This window comes from Centruroides sculpturatus, unplaced genomic scaffold (genome assembly GCF_000671375.1).
Source record: "Centruroides sculpturatus isolate CEXI.00-Female unplaced genomic scaffold, Cexi_2.0 scaffold488, whole genome shotgun sequence".
Taxonomy (NCBI): Eukaryota; Metazoa; Arthropoda; class Arachnida; order Scorpiones; family Buthidae; genus Centruroides; species Centruroides sculpturatus.
This window is the reverse complement of record NW_019384747.1, coordinates 460,515-481,717: the sequence shown is the minus strand read 5'-3', so window position 1 is coordinate 481,717 and position 21,203 is coordinate 460,515. Positions and strand designations below refer to the sequence as shown.

Here is a 21,203-nt window from a genome sequence, read left to right as displayed (position 1 = left end):
AGATGGTAACACATGAAACCCTGTTTCTTTAATAACGAAATTACGATGAAGTTTAGCTTGTTTTTCTTCATATTTTGATCGTGCATGGTTTTCGTGATCACATCCCCATTTTACTGAGGGACTTTTGAATCTATGTTCAAATGGGTAGCAAATTTTTTTAATCAGTGACTTTGCTGGATTAATTAAATTTGTGTGGCATGCTGCTTTCATATTAGATGCAGTTATGCGTCCAGCTCGATACTGATACCAAACTTTCTGTTTGTATTGCTTTGTTGTCAAGTCACTTATGTTTTTTATCTGGTCTTCTGTAAGTTGCAACTCTTGAAACAGTTTGCAACAGTATTCTTCCAGCTCAGGCCAGTCCAGGTTAGCAAGAGATGGATTAAAAAGATTTCCAAACATCAAAGGAAAAGGTATATCCTCACTTGCAACAAAGCAATCAGAAAATCTAGGTGTAACAGCCAAAATGCAAGCTTGTGGATTACATTTTGTTACATCTGACAAAAATGAATCCAGCTCACTGTCAGTCATAGGTGTTACCTTCATGTTTTTCTTTTTGATTGCACTTTGGTTAGCATTTACATCAGTCATGCGGTTATACTTTGCAACTGATGAACTGAAATCTATTTCCTTTAATGGACGAGGAGCAAGAACTCTTGAATGTGGAGGCAACCACTCATTTACTCTGTCAGTGGATGTTTTTGACTCTCGGATTCTAACACCCACTTCTAAGGCAAACAGTACAGCACCAACATGTGAACATGCTGAAGAGCAACCTGCCATACAATTGCAGTGAGCTGTTATGACTTCTCCAGAAGATTTGCCAAGAATCCACACTTTTAAAGGTGGAATTCTTAAGCTTTGAGAATGACTAACCTGAAAAAATAGACATTATGTTAAAAAAAACATTGTCAAGAATTTAAGAAAATTCGAGGAAAATGGTAATAAAATTGGAGAATGGACAAACTGGCTGAAATCTTTAACTAAAAAAAAAATGAAATTGCACAAGACAAGAAAAGTAGTTCCTTACATCTTGTGAGATACAAAGGTCTGCGAAGTATAATAGTGCATTTACAACATACAAGATGTATATTCATATTGTGAGGGGCTAGCCGTGGGTAGAGAAGCTGGGTAAGACTCTGCTACTTATCCGGCAGCGCAATCAGTTGGACTGCCCCGCAGAGTCGAAGGATGGCTTCCTAAGACTTAAAATGAAGAACAGAAGTTCGTGAGAAACCCCTATAAGTTTGTTTTTCCTGACACCAGCCTAGATATAGCGTTAGACACGCTTGTACTCTTTTGAGAGTAATTTCGAGTAGGAGGGTTGCGAGTAAGTAAATGCAGGCTCGGATTCGAGACAAAGATAAGGCCATTTTAAAATAATAATAAAAATATTTAATAAAATAAATCAAAACCAATATACAAGATAATCGATTTGAACCTAACTCGCAAGAGAGAGAGAGTTTACATAAATTCTATATTTTGTATACTCCCTTGTACGGGATTGGAGAGATAATTCTTTGGAGTTTCTTGTCCAAACTATTGAAGGTGCACGATGGATCCGAAGGTGAAAGATCTTGGTTTCATCTTTACTTAAATTCACCAACCTTTCGGGAAGAAGGTTCTGGGCGGAAGCTGGTTCGCGAGCTTTTGTAGTAGACCTTTTCTCTCTGAAGATCGATGTACTGTACTCCTCGATCAGAGGAAATGATCGAGGAGTACAGTACATCGATAAGGGGAAAGAATTTTATAATAAGGGGAAAGAATTTTATAATAGATTACATGTTAGACATGTGGGGTTCAAATCGATATTTTTGTCTCTCCAAGTGTATCTTTTACTTGCCATGCGAAATGTTTAATTCTCCCATCTATCCAAACATCAGAAAAGGAGACCAAGAAGGTCAAAACACCCTTTCCAAAAACAGGGGTTACAACAAGAAATGTGGGTTCAAAAAAGGCGAATAAAAACCCGCTTAACAAGCAAAAGGTGAAAGCAGCTATCTCCAGATCAACTGAAAAATCAGAGACTCAGTCTATGAGTGAGTTCTCCGACTTTTCTGATAAAGAAAATAATATGGTGGTGACACAACCAATGTCACCTCTAAAAGAAAAACTTCCCGTGAAATTAAAGAGGGATACCTTCACAAAGAAAGCTGCCTCAAACACATAATGGATTATAAAATAATCCAATGGAACTGTCGTGGTTTCTGCAACAACTTTTCTGACATTAAACTCTTGACATTATCTACTTAATCTCTCTGCGTGGCACTGCAGGAAACCCACCTAAAACCTGGAGAAAGAATCTCTTTAAAAGGATTTGATCTCTACCGCAAGGATGATGATAGCGACAACTGTGCCAGTGGCGGTGTGGCTATTCTGGTTTTAAATTGCATTCCATCCCTACTGGTACAAATCACCACTGATTTTTTTTGATGAATTGATTTGCAAGCTGTGGCAGTCAGGATTTCAATTGGAGTAACTGTCACAGTTTGTTCTATATACTTGCCCCCAGAACTCAGAGTCAATGAGGATGAATTGGATTCATTAGTTTAACAGCTGCCAACACCATTTCTTTTACTTGGTGAGTTCAATGGCCACAATCATATGTGGGGCAGTCCCGACATCAGTTTTCGAGGCAGAGCCATTGAGAGATTTATCGGCAATCAGCAAATGTATTTATTTAATACTGGAGAAGTGACATTCTTCCATACCCCAACAAGAACATTTACTGCTATTGATCTATTTTTAGCAAGCCCAAACCTGTTTTCAGCATTTATATGGAAGGTTGAATCTAATCCACTCTCTAGCGACCACTTTCCAATATTTCTAAAATATCAACGCAGAGAAAGCTGTGAAACAGCCCGTCCACCACGCTGGAAACTTGAAACGGCAGATTGGCCTGCATTCTCCTCTTTGGCTGACATAACTGAGGAAATGGTCAATACTGCTGATATCAATGATGCAGTTGAAGTTGTCACTTTGTGTATTATTCAGGCAGCTGAAAAATCTATGGGAAAAACATCAACTAGATATCCAAAGCATCCAAAACTATGGTGGGACCAGAATTGTGAGGCAGCATTTAAAGCACAAAAGAAAGCATGGAGGATTTTCACTGCTAACAATTTGGTTGTTGTAAAAAAGCAAAGGCAAATGCCAGAAGAACAAGAATACAGAGCCTAAGGGATTCTTGGAGGAAGTATGTCTCTAGCATAACATCCTCCACTAGCTCAAAAGCAGTCTGGGATAAAATCCATAAAATTAATGGGAAATATGCTTCCCACTCTCTGTTCATGCTAGAAAATAATGGCACAATAATCAGCGATGTACAGGATATTGCTGATACGTTGGGTGAAACATTTTCTGCTTCATCCAGCAATATTATGTATTCAAGGAATTTTCAAGTTTATAAAGCTTAAAAAGAAAAAAAGTGTTTAAACTTTCATTCCTCATCCAATGAGGAATATAATGTGCTATTCACCAGCATAGAACTACATACAGCGATCTCTGGTTCAGGGAATAGTGCTGTAGGCCCGGATAAAATCCACTACAGCATGATTAAAAATCTGTCAAAGAATTCTCTTTCTAATCTCCTGAATCTGTTTAACAGAATATGGACAGAACATACTTTTCCTGACTCTTGGAGACTATCTATCATTATCCCCATTTCCAAGCCAGGTAAAGACCACAAGAATCCCTCTAATTACAGACCAATCTCTCTGACAAGTTGCCTGTGTAAACTCTTTGAGAGGATGGTAAATAGACACCTGATGTTCCTCCTAGAGGAAAAGAACTACTTTTTACCACAACAGAGTGGATTTCGTAGGAACAGAAGTACCACAGACAATTTAGTAAACCTTGAAACATCTATACGCGAAACGTTTGTTCGACGACAGTACTTAAGTGTCTGTATTTTTTGATATAGAGATATAGAGGCCTACGATTGCTGCTGGCGATACGGAATACTTCGTCATCTGTACCAATTTGGATTATGAGGTAACTTGCCAATTTTTATTAAAAAACATTTTAGAGAATCGAAGATTTCATGCCAGGATGGGCAACACTTTATCTAGGCCTTTCACGCAAGAAGAAGGCGTACCTCAAGATTGTATTTTGAGTGTGACTATGTTCCTAATCAAAATCAACAGCATAGCTAACTGTCTTCCTCCCAGTGTGAAACATACTCTGTATGTGGATGACTTTCAGATCTCCTGCCAATCTAATAATATGAGTTTCATTGAGAGACAACTGCAAACCTCTATAAATCGCATATACGATTGGTCCAAGACGAATGGCTTTACATTTAATGCAACGAAGACCTCGTGTATCTACTTTTGCCGAAGGCATGGTTTGCACCTGGATCCCGAAATTTATTTAAATGGGGATAAAATTCCAACAGTGAATGAGGCTAAGTTTTTGGGTGTTTGTTTCGACCAAAAACTGACATTTTTGCCACACTTGGACAACCTGAAGAGTAGATGTTTAAAATCTCTAAACCTTATAAAGGTACTGTGCTGCTCATTTTGGGGAGCAGACAAATGTTTTATGTTCAGAATTTATATGGCCCTTGTCCGCTTTAAGCACTACGGTTAGACTACGGTTGCATTGTTTATGGCTCTGCGCGCAAATCTACTCTTCGGATGCTGGATCCAATCCACCATCAAGAACTATGTTTGTGCACTGGTTCTTTTCGAACTTTTCCTGTACAAAGTTTGTATGTGGATGCTTATGAGCCTCCACTGTCTCTTAGGAGAGAACAGTTGTCTCTTTTTTATTATATAAAACAAAAATCTCTTACTGAACCTTCAGTTGATTGTACAGTATTAGATACTCAGCTGAAAAGGTTATTTGAAGCTCGCCCAAGTAGTGTCTCTTCATTCGCCATAAGAATGGAGAATGTGAGCAGCACAATTGATCTGAACACAGGCAACATTTTACAGCCGGAGATTTATAGTATATCACCTTGGACAGCTTCTGTGCTAAATGTTGACCTTAGCTTAAGTAAATTAAGATGAGATTAAAAGTTGCATCCCGGCATTGTCATCATGTTTGCTTGTTTTGAAATTACTAAGCGATAAATATCAAGATAAAACTAAAAGTAATATAAACAAAAAAATAGTGCTTAGTAGAACGTGTCACTAGTCACGTTGATGGTGACTAGTGTTTCATTATTTTTCGATTTATTGTTTAGTCGATTTTTTCGTTACAAATGATTTTCTGTTTATCATCGCTCTGTAGACATTTTTGCATCATTTACATATACAGAAAATGTTCCAAAATTTAAATATGTTTATGTGATATTTCTGTTTCAGATAAAAGTAAGGTTAGTAGGTTATCCTCACTTTCTCAGCCGTTTACTTACAAGTGTGAGAATTCGAGCTCTTGCGTGAATTTTTGAGCTTCGATAAATTTTCCTCATTTTTTTTTTCTCATTGAGTCAACTTTTGCGTCACTTCGAAAGGTGACCTTCTAGACTTTCAAAGACGTTTAGGACGACAAATAAAGTTCTCATCTCACAACAGGAGATTATTCAGTTTCACCTTCGTTACAATGTACAAATAAGTAGCCAATTAACAACAACCTCCACATGATAGAGGTAACAAAAAGGTCAATTACAAGGGTAGACTGTACTGAATAAACCACCTCCTCTTCTTATGCTATCCGATCAAAATGATAAGAAAATATGTCAAATGACCCGCAATTACACAATCATCACCCAGGTGGCACCGCAGATGTTCTGACCTTAGCCATTTGTAGCAATTAATTTAGTAAGTTTGACAGCTGTTGTCAAATTTATGATGGGAAGGTGTCACAATAACAAGTAGAAAAAGTAATAAATCTAACGAACCGTTCGATTCCTGACAAGTAAAAGTAAACAACTAATGACGCGAGTCGAACTTACATGCGATTGTATCAGATTTTCCCCCAATAATTCCCCCTCCGAGATGTGTATAAAAAGTGGTCTTGCACCTCAGGGTGGACACAGCCGGGCCGACACCCACGAAAGACATCACCAGCGGACATCACGGGAACACCAGACCCATACCGCCATTCCGTTCGTTGCAACTCTTGTTTTCCCTCCATAATCACCGACCTGATTGAAAGAAGAGGACCGCCAATCCGGGTGCGTTTCACCAACGTCCTATACAACGAGATCGGGAATTCAAGAGGTAATCACCTAACCAAATTTTGATACTCTCTCTCTTTCGTCTCGCTCTCTCGATCATAGCTCGATCGTAGACAATATTATGTCTTGTAGAGTTAGATAATTAGACGACTTAGAAGTATTTTTGAATTATTTCCTTTTAGTAGTACTTTGATTATATTCGATTTGTATCGCTTGTTTGCTAATTAAATATATTTATCTTATCCTTAATTCTGTGTCATACTTGAGTACAATCGACACCTTGTCATGACCAAGCTACCCCTCCTATTCGTTAACACATCGACCATCTCTGACAAAGAAGCCGATAAGTGGGGAGAGGCTCGACGCTCTGTCCCCTCGGTTCTCACACAAATATAATCAAACACCAAACACTTGCTGAGCTTACTATTAATTTAATATTCAAACGCTTTCAACCTATTTCTAATAGGCCATCCTCAGGAAATTACTGTTCTACAATCGAACATGATGAATCCTTAACAATAACTAATGTTTAATTGCATAAAATGCAGGAAAAAGTTACATTCTGTAACTTTTATCTTTGTCTATCAAAAATTTAGAATGGAATTATGTTATCAGACGTTTAAGATGAATTATTTTGATAACACGAAAATATGATTTAGTGATTGAAATTGAGTTTTTCGGTTGGAGTTGGCAATAAGTAGGAACGGGACAAAGACCTGATGTGTATTACTCCCGATATATACAGGTTAGCTAAAATTTATACTCAGATTTTAAAGAACAATAGATTGTTGGTAGATTTCTAAGGTGTAGTAAGTATTGCGGTTGTTGGTAGATTTTTAAAAAACAGCAGGTAGTAGAGTTGTTGTCGAATTTTAATCTTAGATGATTGCAGAAAATGAGCTGTTATTCTTATTCAGTTACATAATAAATTTAGCATATTTTAATTGTATATTTAATTATATTTCGAAATTTAAAATAATGTACAATAATTTAAATTAAATTCGACTCTTGTCCTTAAATATCCGATAAAAGGTAAAGACAACGTACTGTACTTATCTACAACAAGTGCTATTAATGTTTTGTGTTTTAACGTAAAAACATCACAAAAGTTCTTATTTTCGGATAACACTATTTAAGTGATAGTAATTGTCTGTGTAGGCATAACAGCTTTAACAGAATAACTTAATTGAATAAAGTAACCATGAAAAGAAAACTTTCACTTATTGTAATTGAGCCTTCAGTTATTTTATGTACGCTTCTTAAAACAAGATTAAAAATTATCCTTAGATAATCATTTTTTTGTTACTGAATAGTACAGTTTAGTGATTTTCTAATAATTTTCCCTAAGTGGTCCCCATTCTTGCTGTAAGTTTTCCTGATACTATATTAATACATTAGTAATTGACTACGACATATATCGCAAACAATGAAAAATAGAAATGAATTAAATAAAGATAGATTTAATAATGTTATAGTTTTGTTAAATCAGATTATAGTGCTTAAGCAGAATACTGTAATACGATTTAACAAAACATAATTAAAACGAATATGTTTTAGTAAAATGGTATAACTCATCAAATGAGTTTGATAAAAATGACTGTAATAATAAATTATAAACTTACAGTTGTCAAATAAACCGTAGTTTAAGTGTGTTCTCTCTTCATCTCTTTCACACACCACGAGGAAATAATAGTCTTCGCCGTGAGATTTCTTTGAACTTATAGTAAAATATTACATTTTAGTGTATTTTTAGCGCTACTTTTAAAACAAATTTTAAACCTGTTCGAATTATCTAATAATTCCAATTAATTACATTCGACTGTACGTTTCAAAATGTTAGTGTACGACAAAGTAATTAAATGTTACACTTTTTTTCTTTGAAATTCATTGTATTGACAAGAAAATGTTAATATGCAACAAGGGAATTGAAATAGCAGATTAAACAAAAATACTTTTATAAATATAGTGTCACTTCATTTTTAGTAAAAACAATGATTCTTCAGTACATAATGATTTATTTAGGCAATTTATACTGAAATTAAAAGTAAAGTAACTAAATTTTCACGTATCATTGTGTTGACAGTTTCATTGTTCACTGTAAAAATACGATTTTTTTTGTAATAATTTTAATGCCTGTTTTTTTATTTAATTTTATTTATTCTTGCATCATTATCTTATCTGAAAAATCTTGATTATAAATTTTGTATTGTTAAAACGTAAACGAGCGTGCTCAGTAGGGACGAAGTTCCCTAGTTAAAAAATGTATACAGATTAATTCTAAAATATGTTANCCCCAAATTAAAATTGTTTCCAATCGCCCCCTCAACATGGAATGACGCCCACATGGGGCGATATCGCCCCCGTTGAGAAACACTGTACTATACGATAAGCGCTCGTTGTTAATGAAAAAGTGTTAAAAATTTAATAATTCGATTTTCGTAGGCCCTTGACACTTGGAGGCCCAGGGCTTAAGCCCTATTAGCCCTTCTGTAGATCTGCCCGTGATAATAATTAGCAGTACTTACACTACGAAGTTCCCTAGTTAAAAAATGTATACAGATTAATTCTAAAATATGTTAATTAATATTTATAGTTTTAAAATGTTAAAATCGCATAATATATTAGTATTTATTGTAAGAAATATTATTTAGTAAATTTAGTTCTATGAGGGAAATTATAGGTATTCATTAGATAAATTTAGTCGGTCGTCAATCTTCGTACATTTCTCTTTCTAGAGGCGGATTTAAGAAGATGCGTATGGCACAGCTGTTTCTTTTTCTGGGGGGTTTTACGAGTAAAGCTGGTATTTCAGATAGTTAATTAATTTAATTATTTAGTAAGATATATTGTTTTGTTTCTATATCTCACTTTAATGATTTTTTAGATTCGCTATTTATTCTTTCGTACAAAAGAATTTGATTTCCATAGATGTCAGCCGGTGAGTTGGCCGAGAAGATTACTACTACTACTCTGAGAAAGCAAGTATCAAATACGGGCGACTAACTCCTGTAATTTTCATTAGCAGGTTGTTTTCGTCGAGATTCGTCCATCAATACCTAGATACACCAATTATAAGTTTGATAAAAAATGCTCTCTTAGTGTCCACAAGCAAAAAGCGTTTAATAAAACACTAAATAATTTTATATGACTATGCACTTTATTCATAGATAAAAAATTTCAATTGAAATAAAGTTCGAGCTTCGAATAGCAATCACGTCCAGAAACAGCTTCTCGAACAACAGTCTTTTTTAATGTACAGTACTTGTCAATGGCAGTTGTTCAGAAGATATGTTTCTGTTTAATATATAGAATAAGCAAGACTAAACACTGGTGATATGCCAAGGAATCCTCTGTACAAAATTCTTAATATACGGACTCTCCGTACTAAATACGGCCGTATAGTATTATTACTTAAGAAATCAAGACTACACACAGACTACAGCATTAACATTTTTGTTTCTAATTGTAATGTTGTATTTTTTAATCTTATATTAAGTTCTATTCAAAATTTTGCAACGACAGTTATGTAACTTTTCCACCTGTTATTAATTTTTATTAAAAAACTTAATAATATAACTCTATGTGACGTCATCTGCTATAAAAAGTGTTTATAACAAAATTTAGTAGATTTAATTATTATAAAACGAAAAATGCTTATTTTACAGCGTAGGGGTGAGTTTTATAAAAAAAAAATAAAGTGTATATGAAGATTTCATTCGTAATTAACAGTAAGTCCTATCCTTTTCGAGATAGATCATCCCTTATATATCTCCACTTTCGCGATCATTCATGAAAAAAATTCAATAGCAGCGATGCCCCTCATATACAAGCCACTATGCCAAATTTTGTTTCTTAATCTTTACCTCATCCTGAGATATTACGCAAAATAGATGCAAACATACACACACATCTACGAAATTTTTTTGCTGTTTTGTTATTTACAATTTGGATTCAGTAAGTCTCAAAACGTAGAGGTGTGTCAAATTTGACTATGTGAGTTTTCTGCAAAATATCCAAACTTTCCATTGTTTTTTATAGTTAAAAGTCGGAAAAGTAAAATGAGTCACGATTTTAAGGCTACTTTTAGTAACGGAATCTTTTTGCGATTTCAATTCCTGAATACCCGTACGGCGGAAAGGGAATCCTGGCAGTTAAGGGGCAATATCATAAACGGGAACGTGGCTCCGAGTCAATCAGGTTGTTCTAGAGTCTGTTGGAACTTTAGCTTGGAGAGTCAACTGATCTATGTAGTTCGGACAGATTAGTCTTCTACCTGGCTACGCTGTAATTATATGGCTCCAGCGAAACCGTGGTGCGTTTGTAGGTGTTGCTCACGGTATAGCATCCCGTTTTTGGGCTTGGTAATGGTTCGGGTCACCAGAAGCTGAAATTATTTCTTTAATTATGAACTCACTAACAACCAAACATCGACACACTGATCTTGTTGTAACTGTGCATTCACACTATCTTATTTTGCATTCAAATACTTAGCGTACATTAGGGGCTCTATCTCTGTTTTTAATCCAAATCTACGGTCATTGGCAACTCCCAGAATCTTCAAAAATAAAGATATGGCGTTCTTCTTATAGAAACGGCAAACCAACCCAAAAGAACGAAGAATTTTTAAAACGAAGAAATTAGGAGAGTGTTTCAATACATATTTCTCCACATTCCACAACCGAGATTTCTTATGAAGCGATATAAAAAAAATCTCTTTTTCTATTCAGGAACGTTTATTCTTGATGGAATATCTGACCACGGAGTAATGGCAGTCTGTTATATTAATGTTTGTAGAGATTGGAAAGAGATCGCAACGAACAATGTAATTTTGACATTTAACACCTTCGAATTTACCTCCGAATTACCGGTTTTTGTTTAGTTTTGTTTTGTTTGAAATGTCTAAAATCTTATCAGTGCCAGCGTTTCGGCCGTACATAGGTATTTTGCCAGTGCACTAGGGTTTATGCTAGATGTGGAATTTCAGGTAATCAGAGAACCACATGTAGTGCTGACCCTAGTTGTGTAAATTGCAAAGGGTCTCATCCTTCCTATTCACAGTTTTTTCCTTCGTGCAGCAAAAAACTAATACAGGAATTAAAAATCTCGATAAACATTGGGTTTCTTAAGGTTAGAAAGTTCGTAATGCCCCGCAACCCCACAACAACCGACTTGGTTTTCAACTGCAGTAACCAGGAGCGGATCTAGGTTCTTCGGGGCCTAGGGCTTATTATCTAATAGTCTCCATTTTTTGTTAATACAAATAATATTGCAAATGATCATTATTATTATATTATTAACTACTTTCTACTATACAATAAGCGATCGTTGTTAATGAAAAAGTGTTAAAAATTTAATAATTCGATTTTTGTAGGCCTTTGACACTTGGAGGCCCAGGGCTTAAGCCCTATTAGCCCTTCTGTAATCTGCCCGTGTTAATAATTAGCAGTACTTACACTTTCAGCATTGCACATACTATGGAATAGTCAATAAAATTATCATACAACGTACAGTACATGTTTTTAGTATAACAAACAATGACACATGCTATAGTTTGCTTTAAACTACTTAAATTTCTGTATATATCCAGTCTACTTTGACCTTGTTTATTAATATGACAGGTATAAATAAATAAATTTTGTTTTGACTTTGACTATGATTTCCTCTTTTGCTATTCAGAAACTACACAAGTATAATAAGTCCTAACGCGATGTTAATGAACATGGTTCAAGTAGACAGGATATATACAGAAATTTAAAAGAATAAAAACATAGAATAAGAACATAGAAGTAAAAAGAATTTTTATATTTTTAGATATTATAAAATAGAAAAATGCTTGATTTTCAGGGTAAAGATGAATTTTATAAAAAATTGTAAATGTTAATAACGAGTAAAATCTTCATTAAGTCTGACCCTACTCGAGGTATGATCCACGATCCTTTCGACCTTTAAAAGTGTGGTTTATAAAGGGCATATTTCAAATTAGGCGGCATCCAAACACGGTATCTCATTGCATGTGACAAGTGTAGCAAATCAGCATTACAGTCGTCCAACAACACCCTTCGCTTTAAGAATTTTAGATGGGGACACGTTGAACTGTGCCCTGCAAGCTTATATCTCTGTATAATATAAGCGTTTCGAAGAAATGAAATATTTCTTGCTTGCAGCAGCAAAATCGCCATAGTAGTGAGTTTTTGTACTAGTTTTCGTACGCAAATGTCTTCTAAATGTTCTGAAATGTCTTATGACCAATTATTATTGTATTTGGAATGCTGAATGTCTCTGTAAATAGAGTGGAATAGGAATACTTGATTTACTATTACCAAATATTTAGTTCTTATAAGTGTTCAGTTTAATGTTATTAATACATTCTGAGAAAATAATTTATTCTTTATGCTTTGATATGTGCAACATGTATCTTCTTGCACTACAACATGAAAAAATTCGGCTACATTATGTAGAAAGAATAAACTTTTTAACAACGCTTTTTATCCTTGTAAATACTAAAAGGTTATTTTTAGAAAGCCCATTTTGGTTTCGGCCAGGCCCACACAAGGTCGGCTGGAAATTGAAGGTTTAAGCCCGAAATATCCAAACAGATCATTTTCTCTTACAATTCTTGGGTGTTTCAGTCTGTTGGGAGGAAGTCGAGTTTGTACGTGTGAATATCATTTTCTATGCTATGTTTGTTGTTGACAGGCTCCACTAAAATTGTTTAAATATTTAACTGCAATTACCTTATTCGTATAACTCAATAATTACCCTTTAACGCACGATAAATGATGGAAATATTTCTGGTGTGTCGTCTTCAGCGCCTCCTAACATGAGTGAAGCTCTTTTTTCGTGCTTTGAACGGGTAAAATATTGCATAATCTAACAAATATAAAACTAAAACTGCTTGAAAAGTATTTTATATTTTCAAAATTTTATTTGCGATAATCACAATTTTCCCTCTTTTTCTGAGTTTTATGTTATGAACGGTGTGAGGAGTATTATATTTATGATAGAAGGTGATGTTTCAGGATATTAGAAAAAATATATATTTTGCAAATAAATGTATTGTATTTATATTATTTAGTACTTTTACTAAAATCGTATACTACATTTAATATCAGGTTGATAATTATCAGTTTATAATTCTAAAATAACACTTCTCTATTATGGAAATTCAATCTACCGAGTCAACAATGACAGAGAGAACTTGATTCGTGTGTGGTGCTTTTATTTAGTAAGCGATAAGTAATTAAGCCGATAACAGAGTTCGTTTTATATGAAAAGCATACATTTACATTAAGTAAGACAATAGTCTTACTTAAATATATGCTTCTTACTTTAAAATTTCCTTCGACTAGCACTACATATTTTGTAATTGTATAGTTATTCTGTCATGTTTATTGTGTAATGTAATATTATACTGTTAAATTTTTTTTATCTCTTATAACCTTAATTTTATCTGTGTCACGTGACATTTCTGTGTTAATATACAGGCGATTTTCTGAACTTATTTATTTAGTGATTCTTCAGAGCAATAATATAGCGTATTTTTAAATCTTTGTCCCAAACGTGAAATAATATCGGTACTTTTATAAAGGTAAGTTTAAAGTAAAATAGTCAGAGCATATGTAAGAACTATTCGCTTACTATAAACGTACACACAGGTGTAACTATAGAATTTGGCCTTCTTTAAAACTTATTAATAGATTTTGGTTATTCACAGTTATCATCACGAAATCGTCTAAACTGACAATTTTTGTTAAATAAATATTTGAAGACAAAGTCCTCCGAAAAAAAGGAACCATCATTTATTATTTTCATATTCTGGACTATACAATCTTGGCGACTGACCTTTCACTGTAGGCTTGTGGCCGCCAAAAATTCCTTTTTAAAATCACAAAAATATATCCAGTAAAAAATACAATTTATTTTAAAAAGGAATTAGTGAACCCCAAGAAAGTATGATGGTAACTAGAAGACGTCCATATGACACTAATTCCTTTTTAAAAATTTTTTGTATTTTTTTACTTGATATATTTTTGTGATTTTAAAAAGGAGTTTTTGGCTGCCACCAGCCTACAATGAAAGGTCAGTCGCCAAGATTGTATCGTCTAGAATACGAAAATAATAAATGGTGGTTCCTTTTTTCGGAGGACTTTGTCTTCAGATATTTATTTAATTATAATTATTGTCATCGGACGAAAAATTTACAATGACAATTTCTGGTTAAAGATATTATTATGAGCAACACTAGTTATAAATTACTGTGTTCATAGTGTAATGTCTATATGATGTGAAACACAATCTAATTTTATCTCAAATTCATTTATCGGTCACTTTCAGAAACTTCTATTTACTTGAATCTACTTCAAGGTTTGGAGTAACAACGAAATCTCTTCATCTCTCTGGTGTGTCGTAAATGCCTTACACACGCACATATCTTTTGTAGTTGCAACAGAAGTAAATATTTGTTATCAATGATCTGCTGCAGTTCTGATTTCGATATCAGTTTCTTACGCTTTAATTTTAACGAATGAAGTAAGTCAAAACTTTCAAGAAACAACTTATATAAGTAAATCGTAAAAATATATTCCTAAGAAGGTATTTATAATCTGTTTTACCTCGTACTTGTGTTTTTGATCTGGAGGTAACCCTGACGTATGGAGATATGCAGCACTGTACCTGAAATTGTCCTGAAATACGTCGCATTTTTTATGCAGCGCCACTCAATTGCAAAGGAGTCGGAATCTCCAACGCCACAGCACTGAGTTTATTCAACGAAAATTCAGAAAACATCGCCCAATACTTGTCTGACTTTGCGTTGGATAAAAATATTTTAACCTTTATATTCTGTATTTTTTTTTAGCTATGCGAAGAAAATGTCACTAAGTAGTAAAAAATTTCATAGCAGCAATGCCACTTGTACACAAGCTACCAAGCTGAATTTAGTTTTTTTAATCGTTATCCCATCTCCAGATATTAAACGAAGTAGACGCCAACATGTAAACTTAGACATTACATATACATATGCCATAACATTTTTCCCGGTTCTGTTTTAACTGTTTTTGGGTGTTCAGGGTGTCGCAAAACGTAATAATTTGCAAAAAACTCGAAGGGTCGAATTTAACTCGACTGCAATATTTTTCCATGTAATGAAGAGCAGGAGAACGTCAAAGCACCAAACTTATCTTTGGCAAAAAAAAAAAAAAAAAACAACTCCGAGGTGAGTTCACTTTCATTTCGGTTGCCACAATTTTTACTTGGACAAATAACTTATTACGTGTAGAATGTCTTTTTAGATACCAATTGTTTTCTGAGTAATTTGGCAAATTAAAGTTTTCACTGCTTTTCTATTGGCTACGAGTTATCTATGACTATTTATCATCGCTTCTATATCATTATTTGGTCTTAAAACAAGTCAATAGAGAAAAATGGAAGGAAAATTCAAAATCTCACTTAAAAAAACTAAAAGAAAAACAGAAAACTTATTTAATGTGATATATCAGGATAGAATAAACATTTAGAATAGAAATTTCTCACGCTAGCTTGTGAGTAACGGAGATTGATGCTATTAAATTTTGGTGATTAAAGGTGAAGGGTGATTACATACAAGTCGTCACGTGACATAATATCTTCAGTGAGGTCGCCCTGAATAGAGATTTTTCTTGTTGTTAGCAATTACAGTTTCTTTATAAACACATCTGTACTCTCAAAATTAAGTGTTTTTCGTTTCATAATAATTAAAAATATAGATACTTTTTATAGCAAACTCTCATAACAGATGGTGCCACACATAATTTAATTTATTGATTATGATTAATAATATACAAGTTATTTTTTAAATAACATCTCATAACAACTGAGTTACTCAACTCGCTGCTACACTTTCAAAGACAAAATTACCATTATCAAATGTGTAACCGGACAGTTACTATTTCAACATATTATTACACACAGCATTAGCTATTGTTTCAATGAACGATTTCAGTTACCGCACTTCGATCAATATGAATCGACTTCAAAATTACTATTAAAAAGAAAATCGGTTTATCGCTCCAGTGTTGTGTGAATGACATTCACACGATCATTTTTCTGTATTTGCTAGAGCATAAAATACCTGTTGCAGTAATGATTCTGATATTAGTTTTAAATGCTTTACTACTAAATAATGAAGTAAAGTCTATCAAAATATTAAAGAAACAACTTATAAAATTAAATCAAATAAACATATTTGTAATAAGGTGTTTAAAATGTACTTTTTGAACTCGTGTATTTACTTTTGATTCGGACAGTTTGAGACATATTGAGTCAATTGAAAGTGTCGTTTCGGTCTCCTCAGTCAGGAGACACTTTCAAATATGATATCTAAAGTTAAAGTGTGCAGTAAAAGTAGTTAAACACGGTCATTCGTATAGGTTACTCATAAGTTTAGAGAAGAGGGCCACACTTTTCCCTAAATCTATAGTTTAATTCAGCACTTGTTTAATTGAAAATGACCAACAATAATTTAAGTATTATAAATATATTGATGACTACAAAAAAAATTTTTGTTTTCACACCACCGTCGACAAAAGAGGTTTTTTTTTAGCCTATTGACATATCTTTTTACAGAATCGTAGCCTAAAAAAGGTTTTTGGTTGTCAGTGGTGACTGTAAAATAGTTGACTGTAATGAGGAAAATTTATTTTTATATTTTTTAATACATTTTGACTAGTTTAATTAATTCAGTAGTATAGTTATTAGAGTCTATTACTACACTTTCATTTCTACTTTTTCGACTCTGTTATATATTTATATATAGGGGAGACCGGAGCAAGATCGGCATGTTAAGCTTTACTTAAATTTTGTGTAATAAATACTGCTGTAAACTGAAAAAAAGCTTTGCATATTGTCTATTGGAATGTTACCTTACTATAGAACTGGTTAAAATCAGTTTGGAAATAAAAATAATTAAAATAATTACAACTTTACAAGAAGAGAGAAATTGACGAAGTTGCCCCGGGTATAGGGGCAAGATCGGCAACTTCTCTCTTTTTGTAAAGTTGTAATTATTTTAATTATTTTTATTAAAGTTGCCCCTGGTATAGGGGCAACAGTAATGGGGCAAGATAGGCACGTATATAAAATTATGTTATTAACAATGTATAAGTTGGAATTCACTATTAAAACAAAGAAATACAAATCCAACACCCATTTAATATTATTACAACGAAATGCAAGTTCAAAGACATATATACATGAATAACAAATGCAAACATGTTTTCATTTATCATCTGTTTGATTTTTATCCTTTGCTTCTAATGTGGCTTTATGTTGCCGATCTTACCCCGCTAGTCATGATTTCGAAACATTAAGTACAACCCTGAGAACAGAATGCCAAGCCACGATCTGGCCACGTGAATAAGTTGAAGTTACATCCTTCTAACAGGAAAAGTAACTTTCGTTATCATGGAATTATAACAAAACCTGCCAATTCAATATAAATGGAAAAAAAATATTATATGGAATTGAACGAAAATGAAAATTTGCTTGATAATTCAACTACGCTTGTTGGAAAACAATAAAAACACTACACGCAACAAGCCACCAATAGAACTCAACTGCCTAACCTATAACCAAAGTCTCCTTTTAATTTGTTTTTTAAAAAAAGCGCTTGACAAACTTGCTCCACATGCCGAAGTTGCTTCGGTCTCCCCTATATATAACATATAAGCCTACTGATTGCCATACATTTCTTGGTTATATATAATATATAATATATATATAAGCAAGGAATGTATGGCAATCAATCAAACAACGGCCTAGATTTTTATATTTTTGTACTCAGTGGAGCTTGAAACGTCGTAAGATGCAAAAAAAAAAATTCAAGGGTTTTTAGTATATGGACGTTATTGTGATTGAGTGCGTAAGTGCGAAGCATCATTTTGTACATTCCATTTGAAGCTTAATAACTCCAGTGGTTTTTGTCTAAAATTTTTGAAATTTGGTTTGTGTATTAGAGATAATAACTGCATTAAAGTTTATGCGATATGCTTCTTGTCTAGTCTTGTGTTCAAATATACGAGCGCTAAGATGGCTTTTTTTCCGCTAGACTTATTACACCATCAATGAAATGGAGGACAAACTTTAGAAATACTTTTTATTTATTTGAGTATGCATTTCGAATAATTATATCCCTTTTCAACTCTTGTGTTACAACTATACAGATAAAATAAGCACAATGTATACAAGTTAGTAAAAAAAATTTTTTTTATAATGTTACAAAATTGTAAAAGAACATTAGGAAACTTACATGGATTATGAGAAATGCAGGAGTTGGTACATTAGAAAAAATATGGATGGTGATTATTGCTTAACAGGTATAAGCTACAACAATGATTAAATTGGAAAAGATTTACAAAAGGGGAACAATTAACATAGATGTAAAAAATTTTTTGAACTTACAGCAAACATGACGGCCTAGTACATAGTGTTGGAAAAAGGTATCTCAGTAAACATGACACAATGTTGAGTTAACAGAAACAGAAAGGAAGGAACAGAAAGAGATTGTTTTAGTTTACAGTAGAGTTTCATAGGATAGGATTGTCCACAAATTGTAAGTAGCAGAGGATGCGTTAGGAAGGCATCATCTTGAAAAGGGGGAGAGGTAGTGGGTGGGGTGGACATAAGAGAAGGTGAGTCGAAAAAACAGGTGTTTTGAGCGGTTAGGGAATTGTAGAAGAGTGGAGGAGAAAGGGAAAGTGAGACATATGAGTGCCCTGCTGAGTGCCGTATTTTAACACATTAATTAAGCACTACTGTCACCCCCTTCTGGGCTTCTCTTGGTCAAGTATGGATACCAAGTTTCATGTAGTTTTTGACCAATATTATTATTCATTACACTGTCTTTGTTTTTAAGGATCTCAAGATGTTCATACCACCTCCTTTTCTGTGTATGTAATTTTTTTCACAATTTTTACAGTTTCTCTTAAGGTTTGACAACCTTCGTTGTTACAATGAACAGCAACAGCTGAGTTACAATTATTATATTTAATCGCGGCTATGTGTTCTATAAACCGGGTCTTCAGATTTCTACCAGTTTCATTTATATAAGACTTTGGATTAGTGCAGTTATTACAGCTGAGTTTGTAAATTACGTTTTTTTGGTCCCATATATTAATATTATTATTAATACTATGTGGGTTTATCTTGTAATTTAAACAAGGAAACTTTTCTGGTGCTAAGTTTATACTATAATAATATGATATGAATTTGATTCTTTCAAATAAGTTTTGTTCGTATGGAATTTTGAAATATTTTTGAGTGGTGTTATTGTTTTTGTGTTAGTGTTTTTTAGTATCTTTAATATTGATCCATTTGTTGAGTGTGCTTTTACTGTAACCGTTCATTAAAAATATCTTTATTACATCTTGTATTTCATCAGTTCTATCAGTTTTACTAGTGGTGCGTTGTAAGATTTTGTCAATGTACATGTAAAAAATGTTTTTCTTTATGTAAGAGGGTATCTCAGAAATGCAGTGTATGATACTGTCAACGGCGCAAGGTTTTTTTTGTGTTTTTTAAAAGTGGTGTTGTTATTAAACCTAGTGACGAGGATGTCTAGGAAAGGTAACTGGCAGTTAATTTCGGGTTCTAAGTCAAATTTTATATTAGGGTCTATTTCATTAACAAGAGCTAGAATCTGGTTAGTGTTTATAATGTTACTGTCATAAACAATGAAACAGTCATCCACATAGCGTTGAAGGTTAATTATGCCCCCAATGCTTGCAACCTTTTTATCAATGTTGGTCATGCTAAAATCAGCTAAAACGGGGCCTATTACCGAACCTATCGGGACGCCATCATTTTGCCTATTGAATTTCCCTTCGTTTTTGAAGTAGTTGTTTTCCAACACAAGGGTTGTCATGTCTATGATCCATTGGTTACAGTTGTAGGTTTTCAAAGTTTCTAAGATTCTGTTTTGCTTTATCGATGGATACATGTCGCGTACGTCAAGGGAGGCTAGTCTATAGCTTGGTTTAAATGTTACAATGTTTAATTTTTGTATGAAGTTATCGGTACTATTTATACTATGAAGGGACTTCTCTAAAACGTTTAATTTTTTCTTTAGATGTAATTCGAGGTTGTAAAATATATAGCCTTTTATGTCTACTAAAGATCTATAAGTAATGGGTTTTTATGAGTTTTGACTCTATAGGAAAACTTCGGTATTCTGTTATCACTTCTTGAGACAAATTGCTTTTCAGTCGCATCAATAAGATTTTGTTTTTCAAGTTTATCAAGGATAGTTTTTAATTTTCTGGTGAGTGAATCAGTAGGGTTGTTACTAAGTACTGTATACGTATTTTGATTAAGTAGTTGCCTGTAGATGGTTTCATCTTGATCCTTATTGCATTAAACTTTGGTGATTAAAGGTCAACGGGTGAAAAGATAATTTTTTTATATCCTGTGATATAATTTAGAAAACAAGCTCATAGTAATTATTAATTAGAGATTCAGACTATGTACAAAAAATTATTTAATTTTTGAGTCTATCAATTCATCCTTTTTCACACACCACAGAAGTAGCCTTTTACATCGGTTTTAAGAAATCACTTCATAAAAAACGTATAACAATAGGTAAAAACTTACAATTAAAAACGATCAGACGTCAGCCTTTCATTTTAGGTATCTGACGCCTTTACATTAAAATTAAGTAAATCTTCTCACCAACTGCCAAGTTTTATACCTTCAGTATCAGGTTCAAGCCCTCTAGTGGTGGATACGAGCTATCTTTGATTTGCATGTAGTTACAATTTCATGATGAGCTCAGGATATTTTTCTTCTAATTATTAATTAGAGATTCAGACTATGTACAAAAAATTATTTAATTTTTGAGTCTATCAATTCATCCTTTTTCACACACCACAGAAGTAGCCTTTTACATCGGTTTGAAGAAATCACTTCATAAAAAACGTATAACAATAGGTAAAAATTTACAATTAAAAACGATCAGACGTCAGCCTTTCATTTTAGGTATCTGACGCCTTTACATTAAAATTAAGTAAATCTTCTCACCAACTGCCAAGTTTTATACCTTCAGTATCAG

The 21,203-nt window shown here is 33.4% G+C and overlaps 1 protein-coding gene across 4 annotated transcripts in view; it reads left to right on the top strand.

The window, feature by feature from the left end:
- The first annotated feature begins 6,033 nt into the window (after positions 1–6,033).
- LOC111628494 (chymotrypsin-1-like) overlaps positions 6,034–21,203 on the top strand; it is a 26,269-nt gene continuing 11,099 nt past the window's right edge. For 2 of the 4 annotated variants that reach the window (XM_023372295.1, XM_023372292.1), the window contains exon 1: positions 6,034–6,167. The gene's annotated coding sequence lies outside the window, so the exon portion shown is untranslated. The remainder of the gene's footprint in view (positions 6,168–21,203) is intronic. The other 2 variants (XM_023372294.1, XM_023372293.1) reach the window with 2 other exon arrangements.